General features: G+C 44.5%; 1 non-coding gene across 1 annotated transcript; it reads left to right on the plus strand.

Moving 5' to 3' along the window:
- Positions 1-2171: 2171 nt before the first annotated feature.
- LOC119932637 lies at positions 2172-2309 on the plus strand. The gene has a single exon (XR_005452381.1). It is a non-coding gene; the product is annotated as a small nucleolar RNA SNORA7 (small nucleolar RNA).
- The last annotated feature ends 4918 nt before the right edge of the window (positions 2310-7227 follow it).

The raw sequence follows: 7227 nt of genomic DNA on the forward strand, positions 1-7227 counted from the left end.
TTGTTAAGCACTTACTATGTGCAAAGCACAGTTCTAAGCGCTGGGGGGATACAAGGTGATCAGGTTGTCCCACCACGTGGGGCTCACAGTCTTAAGCCCCATTTTACAGATGAGGGAACTGAGGCACAGAGAAGTTAAGTGACCTGCCCAAAGTCACACAGCTGACAATTGGCGGGGCTGGGATTTGAACCCATGACCTCTGACTCCAAAGCCCGGTCACACAGCTGACAATTGGAGGAGCTGGGATTTGAACCCATGACCTCTGACTCCAAAGCCCGGGCTCTTTCCACTAAGCCACGCTGCTTTAATACCTGTTCTCCCTCCCTCAACAGACTGTGAACACCAAGTGATGACAGGGACAGTGTCCAATCTGATTATCTTTGATCTAACTCAGTGCTTAGCACAGTGCTTGTCTCATAGTATATGCTTAACAAATGTTTTTTGATTATTATCTTAGGTGCTCTTCTGCCTCGTCACCACACGTACTGAACTTGGCACCCTTAAGTGACTTGCCAACAGCAGACAAATGGCAGAGGGAGGATTAGAACCCAGGTCCTTCTGACTCCGTAGCATGTACTCTATCTGCTAGGGTATGCTGCTTTTTCAGTGTGTATGTGTGTGGGTGTACTAGGAATCACTCTTCCTAGTCAGGGGCTGAGATTCTGAAACAAAAACATCCCCTCTAGCTCCATTTTGGAGCAGGATCGGACGGTGGAATCGGGAATGATTCCTGGGAATGTACCCCGGGTGCTGCAGCTTCCAGCCCCAGGATGGTGGTGGCAATTTACCAAGCAATCTTAGGGTGCATTTGTTGGAAACCATTCCATTGAGAGTGGGGAAGGCTTTGGACCTCAAGGTGACAATCAAAACTCCAGAGGCTTTGATCAGGGAGATTCTTGGCCTATTTGGTGGGTAGCAACCTTCGGCACAGCCCATGCAAGCCTTAAGAGGAATTTTTTGCCGAATGATTACCTGGCAACTAACCACCTGGAGGTACTGTAAAGCCAAAGGTCATACAAACGATGATAATGAAAATTATGGCATTTGTTAAATGCTTACTCTGTTCCAAGCCCTGTACTAAGACCTGCGGTAAATCATCAATCGTATTTATTGAGAGCTTACTGTGTACAGAGCACTGTACTAAGCACTTAAATAAATAAGTGCTTGGTAAATAAATAAATAAGTGCGGTAAATAAAAGTTAATCAGGTGGAATGCAGTCTCTGTCCCTCATTGTGCTTACAGTCTAAGGGAGAGGAGAACCCTCATTTTACAGCTACGGAAAATGATGCACAGCTCAGTTAAGCGACTTGCCCCAGGCCACACAGCAGGGAAGCGATGAAGCCAGATTTAGAACCCAGGTCCTCTTATGTCCAAGCCCGTAAACTTTCCACTAGGCCATGCTGCTTCTCTAACAAATTATTTAAAAGTGTTTCTGGTCTGGGCTTTACCACTCGCCTGCTGGGTGATCCCAGACAAGTTACTTAACTTCTCTGGGACTTAGTTTCCTCATCTGTAGAATGGGAACAAAATGTCTGTTTTCCCACTTCAGGCTGAAAGTCAAATGTGGGTCAGAGGTTGTATCCTAGCTGGACACAGGCAGGAATCCTGAAAAATCGTTGGTTAATGTGAATGGCAAAGACAGCAACAGCTTATCAAGACAATCGCTTCTAGACTGTGAGCCCACTGTTGGGTAGAGACCGTCTCTATATGTTGCCAACTTGTACTTCCCAAGCGCTTAGTACAGTGCTGTGCACACAGTAAGCACTCAAAAAATATGATTGAATGAATGAATGAATCGCCTGCTGGGTCACGATACTATTCATTCATTCATTCAATTATACTTATAAGTGCTTACTGTGTGCAAAGCTCTGGGAAACTACAGTATAATCAATCAATCAATCAATCGTATTTATTGAGCGCTTACTGTGTGCAGAGCACTGTACTAACAACAAACAGGCATATTCCCCACTCATGATGAGCTCACAGTCTAGAGGGGGAGGACAGACACTAATATAAATAGCGCTTAGAACAGTGCCCAGCACTTAGAACAGTACTTTGCACATAGTAAGCGCTTAATAAATGCCATTATTATAATAATAAATACACACATACATACATGCATACATAAATAACAGATAGATACAGGTATATACATATGTGCTGTAGTACTCTCCTCTCAGGATGGCACCTGGAGAGTTTCCAGTACTCTACTAGTCTCCACTTCAGGAGGGAAATTCAAGCAGAGGCCTACCCATTTCATTTATAGCTTGGCCAGTGGCTAGTGAGTGGAAGGCAATCTGCTACAGGTCAAAACTCACCCATGCTGGACAGCAGCGGCACGGGAGAGAGTCGAGGGCGGAAAATCAAATTTGCTGTGCGGAAGGAGACAGTGGTAAACCACATCTGGATTTTTACCCAGAAAAGTCTATGGATCCACCAGAATGATTTCAGATGGAGGTGGGTCATTCTGGGAGAGATGTGTCCATGGCTTCACTATGGATCGGAAACGACTCGACGGCATAAGACAAGCTGTAGCGGGGGGAGGAGGATAATAATAATGATGGCATTTGTTAAGCGCTTACTATGTGCAAAGCACTGTTCTAAGCACTGCGGGGGCAACAACATGATCAGGTTGTCCCACACAGGGCTCACGGTCTTAATCCCCATTTTACAGATGAGGTAACTGAGGCCCAGAGAAGTTAAGTGACTTGCCCAGGGTCACTGTGAGCCCCCCGTGGGACAACCTGGTCACCTTGTAATCTCCCCAACGCTTAGAACAGTGCTTTGCACATAGTAAGCGCTTAATAAATGCCATCATCGTCGTGTGGTGGAGCCAGGATTAGAACCCGTGACCTATGATTCCCAAGCCTGAGTTCTTTCCACTGAGCCACGGGAGCAAGTATAAGCGGCGCAGAAAGGAGTGGGAGAAGAGAGAGGAGGACTTAGGGAAGGCTTCTTGGAGGAGATGGGCCTTCAATAAGGCTTTGAAGTGGGGGAGAGTATTATCTGCCTAATCAATCAATCAATCATATTTGAGCGCTTACTGTGTGCAGAGCACTGTACTAAGCGCTTGGGAAGTACACGTTGGCAACATACAGAGACGGTTCTACCCAACAGTGGGCTCACAGTCTAGAAGACGGAGACAGAGAGCAAAACCAAACATATTAACAAAATAAAATAAATAGAATAGATATGATATGATATGATTAGGGAGGGCATTCCAGGACAGAGGTAGGATGCAGGGAAGATGTCAGCAGTGAGATACACTAGACTGAGGTACAGTGCGAAGGTTAGAAGGTTACTATGGCATGGCATTGGCATTATGCTGTGCTCATCAATGGGTATACATCTCAAGCAGTTATCTCGGGGCGTGGTGTGCTTTGTGCCCCAGCAGAAGCATAATTGACACCTGCACAAGTTGCTCCATTAACACAACCTACTCTCCGGACCTCAATCTCAGCTCTCTTTCCCACAAACTCCTTGTCCATGCCCTTCCTTGGACCTGGAATTTCTTCACCTTTCAAGACACCTACCCTGGCTAAGCCTTCATTTTCCCTCCCCTCAATCCCATCTGTGTCATCTGTTCATGTGCTTGTGTACCATTTAAGAACTTTTTGCTCACCCCAGCCACACAGCACTTAAATACATTAATCAGCCAATCAATGGTGTTTACTGAGCACTTACTGTGTGCAGAGCCCTGTTCTAAGCACTTGGGCAAGTAAAATACAACAAATTTGGTCTACATGATCCCTGCTTACAACTTCCCAGACTGAGCTCCCTCCTTCCTCTCCCCTTCCTCCCCCTCCACCTTACCTCCTTCCCCTCCCCACAGCACCTGTATATATGTATATATGTATTTATTACTCTATTTATTTATTTATTTTATTTGTGCATATTTATTCTATTTATTTTATTTTGTTAATATGTTTTGTTTTGTTCTCTGTCTTCCCCTTCTAGACAGTGAGCCCACTGTTGGGTAGGGACCATCTCTATAGGTTGCCAACTTGTACTTCCCAAGCGCTTAGTACAGTGCTCTGCACACAGTAAGCGCTCAATAAATATGATTGATTGATTGATTGATTACGGGAGAGACAGACGTAATGCAATAATACGTTAGGTATAGGGGAAATATTCAATTCAGTCATATTTATTGAATGCTTGCTGTGTGCAAGGCATTGTACTAAGCACTTAATAGTAGAGTATAAGAATATTTACAGAAGGACTGTGAGGGACTACACATCCAGGTTTATTTTTGATGCAGAGGGAAATGCAGGTAGGGGAAATAATGGCTTATTCTGAGGAGACCTCTCGGAGATGTAAATTTTAGGAGGGTTTTAAAGGTGAGGAGAGTGGCGAACTATCAATTATGAAAGCAGAGGAAGTTCCTGGCCCTGGGGAGAGTGTGGTCAAGGGGTCAGTGTCGGAACGGATTAGATAGTGGGTTGCCCTAAGAGCAGTGAAGTGTGTGGGTTCGGTTGTACGAGGAAATCAGAGAGATTAGGTAGGAGGGAGAGAGCTGATTGAATGCCTTAAAGTTAATGGTGAGGAGTTTCTGTTTGATTCGGAGGTAGCCAGGCAGTCACTTTTTGAGAAGTGGGGAAATATGGACTGAACGATTTTCAGAGAAAAAATTTGGAAGCTTCATCGCAGGAAGAATGCCAATGTCAGTGTCAACCCAGACGTCAAGAAAGCTTTATAGATCTGGCTCTCCAACTATGGAGTTTGTGTTTACAAATCCTTCGCTCTTCTTTGTTGCTCATTAGATGAAATCCTTGACAGGGTGGTAATACCACTACAGTCAATGATAGACCAAGCCATAGATTATCTGACTTAATAACAGAGAACCTGATTTATTTTAATGATTCCAAAGGAGACAGCAAAGCTTCTCTGCCTCTAGGGATGGCCGGGCTAAATTCCATTTGGAAAATTCTATCCCACCCACATACGTATATGGGCAGTTTTGACTGGATCATCAAATCAGGAAACGCACTTCTTTTTTTTATTTTTTGCTGACTCTGCACTGTTGCTATGGGCTCAGGGAACTGCTTTCTTGTTGATCTGATTCCATCTTTTATGCCTAAGTGTTTCTAGGAGCTTTAGGCTCCCTGAAATTCCCAGACTGAGCCCCTTCCTTCCTCTCCCCCTTGCCCCCTCCTCCATCCCCCCATCTTACCTCCTTCCCTTCCCCACAGCACCTGTATATATGTATATATGTTTGTACATATTTATTACTGTATTTATTTATTTATTCATTTTACCTGTACATATCTATTCTATTGATTTTATTTTGTTAGTATGTTTGGTTTTGTTCTCTGTTTCCCCCTTTTAGACTGTGAGCCCACTGTTGGGTAGGGACTGTCTCTATATGTTGCTAACTTGTACTTCCCAAGTGCTTAGTACAGTGCTCTGCACACAGTAAGCGCTCAATAAATACGATTGATTGATTGATTGATTGAAATCTATATTATATTAAATGTAACCATTTCCACTCCCCAGCATTAACACCACCAAAATTACCAAATTTCAGGGCGCGGCTGTTTGCTCTGCATGGCACAGGTACCAGAGAAATTCTGAAGTCTTGGAGCCTAAGCTGAATTTGTGGTTCTGAAGGAAATCTTATCTCGGGTAAGATTTACAGCAATGGGGTAGGCAGAGGTTAAAACTGAAACCTCGCTTTCCAAGGCTCCCCATCTCTGAGGCCCAGGAGTCCAAAACGTGCTTCTGTTCTCCTTGCCCAGTCAATTAATCAATTGTATTTAATAATTATAATCATGATGATGATGGTATTTATTAAATGCTTACTATGTTCCATTCATTCATTCAATCATGTTTATTATTAATAATAATAATAATAATAATGGTATTTGTTAAGCGCTTACTATGTGCAAAGCACTGTTCTAAGCGCTAGGGTAGATACAAGGTAATCAGGTTGTCCCACGTGGGGCTCACAGTCTACACCCCATTTTACAGACGAGGGAACTGAGGCCCAGAGAAGTTAAATGACTTGCCCAAAGTCACACAGCTAAGTGACGGAGCCAGGATTTGAACTCACAACCTCTGACTCCAAAGCCCATGCTCTTTCCACTGAGCCATGCTGCTTCCCCTGAGTGCTTACTGTGTGCAGAGCACTGTACTAAGCACCGGGCTAAGCGCTGGGACAAGCAAATCAGGTTGGACAGAGTCCCTGTCCCACGTGGGGCTCACAGCCCCAATCACCATTTTCCAACTGAGGTAACTGAGGCCCAGAGAAGTGAAGTGACTTGGCCAAGGTCACACAGCAGATAAGTGGTGGAGCTGGGATTAGAACCCATGACCTTCTGACTCCCAAGCCCAAGCTCTATCCACTATGCCATGAGCCTTCCCTATTAGCCGTTTACATTTTTCATGGTATTTGTTAAGCGCTTACTATATATCCAGCTTTGTTCTAAGCACTGGGATAGATAGTAGTTAATCGGCCTGCATACAGTCACTGACTCAAGTAGTCGGGAGAGAACTGTACTAAGCACTTGGGAGAGTATACTACAGTTGGTCGATGAGATTCCCAGACCTCATGGAGCTATGGTCAAACAGTTTGGGCCATGGAGTAGCCTCTCTTTTATTAGTACATATTGTGCATATTTATTCTATTTATTTTATTCTGTTAATATGTTTTGTTTTGTTCTCTGTCTCCCCCTTCTCGACTGTGAGCCCACTGTTGGGTAGGGACCATCTCTATATGTGGCCAACTTGTACTTCCCAAGCACTTAGTACAGTGCTCTGCACACAGTAAGCGCTCAATAAATACGACTGATTGATTGATTAGTAATAATAATAATAATAATGGCATTTATTAAGCACTTACTATGTGCAGAGCACTGTTCTAAGCGCTGGGGAGGTTATAAGAAGATCAGGTTATCCCACGGGGGGCTCACAGTCTTCATCCCCATTTTCCAGATGAGGTAACTGAGGCCCAGAGGAGTGAAGGGACTTGCCCAAAGTCACACAGCTGACAATTGGCAGAGCCGGGATTTGAACCCATGACCTCTGATTAACAGCCTCGTGGAGCAGAATGCCTTACAACAGAAGTCAGAACACTCGGAAGTCTCTGCTCAGTCAGAGAAGCAATGTGGCCTAGTGGAAAGAGCCTGGGAATCGGAAGGACCTGTGTTCTAATCCTGCCTCTGCCACTTGGCTGTGTGACCTCAGGCAAGTCACTTCTCTAGGCCTCATTTGGAAAATGGGGATTA

This window comes from Tachyglossus aculeatus, chromosome 9 (assembly GCF_015852505.1).
Source record: "Tachyglossus aculeatus isolate mTacAcu1 chromosome 9, mTacAcu1.pri, whole genome shotgun sequence".
Taxonomy (NCBI): domain Eukaryota; kingdom Metazoa; phylum Chordata; class Mammalia; order Monotremata; family Tachyglossidae; genus Tachyglossus; species Tachyglossus aculeatus.